We start from the raw sequence: 231 nt of genomic DNA, 5'->3' as shown, positions 1-231 counted from the left end.
GACACTTCAGACAAAAGAGGTCCCTCGACAAAGAAAGGAAATTACGGAAGACGAAGAAGAAGAGAATAAAAGCTTCTTTTGGGTGATCCAAGGTCGTGCATGTAGAAAGGAGATCCTGCTTCGAGAGGCGACCGATAGATACTCTTTTGCGGCAGTAAGGTAAGTTACAAGATGCGAATAGATGGCCAGTGGAACTGTAGAAGAGGAAGAGACTTGAAGATAAAGACACCC

The sequence above is a fragment of the Cystoisospora suis genome (genome assembly GCF_002600585.1).
Source record: "Cystoisospora suis strain Wien I chromosome Unknown contig_403, whole genome shotgun sequence".
Classification (NCBI taxonomy): Eukaryota; Apicomplexa; class Conoidasida; order Eucoccidiorida; family Sarcocystidae; genus Cystoisospora; species Cystoisospora suis.
Note: the sequence above shows the minus strand (reverse complement) of the source record.